We start from the raw sequence: 856 nt of genomic DNA, 5'->3' as shown, positions 1-856 counted from the left end.
CTGCGGTTCGCGTCCCGGACCCGGTGGCTTAAAACTCACGCCGGGCGCGTGTGCGTACGTGCCCAAGATCCCAAGAGGAGAATGGAGGAGAAGGGATTGCAGAGTGACCATCCCCCCTGGGGGGGTGATTTCTCGCTTTCTGTCTCTATGTCTCTCTCTGTCTGTCTGGCGAGCGCATGCGCCCTATAGCGAAAAACAAAAACAAAACAAAAAAAAACCTCTCAAAAAAAACCAAACAAACAAACAAACAAAAAAAACTTCAGTATCACAAGCGTCATCTAACTCCATAAAGACACCCCTGAAGGTATGTTGATCTCAACAATTCTTGTCCCCTACAACCTTTTCCAGATCCATCTTGTGAAGGTGTAAGGTGTTTCTTAATCATCTCCCCCTCGAGCATCTACAACACTTTCTGAGCTAGGATTATGTAGATCACTGAAGCCAAAGCTTTCAAGGACAGGGACAATACAGCTCAATTCTATCATGTCACTGCTAGAACTTGATCCTAGTAGGAATGGAATACACATTTGTAACTTGCTTATTCTTCATCCATTCATTCTATGTAGAATAGGGTAAAAATGACAAATATATGTGAGTATTCTCAGCTCTTCTCTCTGTCAAATAAACTATTTTTGCCTCTATTTATTTCTTCCTCTTCTCTCTCCACCTAGGAAGAATTCACTTACTTATCCTATGACTTGTCGTGAGTGAGAATCAGGACAGTAGGGTGAGGGATACATGTCCTGTTCCTATGAAACAGTAGTATAGACAATGTTCTTTCCCAGAGGCTCTTGAGTCTAGGGAGCTGGAGAGTGTGGAGAGGATGTGAAGGGATAAAGATATGGGAATAGAGATT

The sequence above is a fragment of the Tupaia chinensis genome, unplaced genomic scaffold, assembly GCF_000334495.1.
Source record: "Tupaia chinensis unplaced genomic scaffold, TupChi_1.0 Scaffold000028_1, whole genome shotgun sequence".
Taxonomy (NCBI): Eukaryota; Metazoa; Chordata; class Mammalia; order Scandentia; family Tupaiidae; genus Tupaia; species Tupaia belangeri.
The sequence above is the reverse complement of the archived record's forward strand: the minus strand, read 5'-3'. Positions refer to the sequence as shown.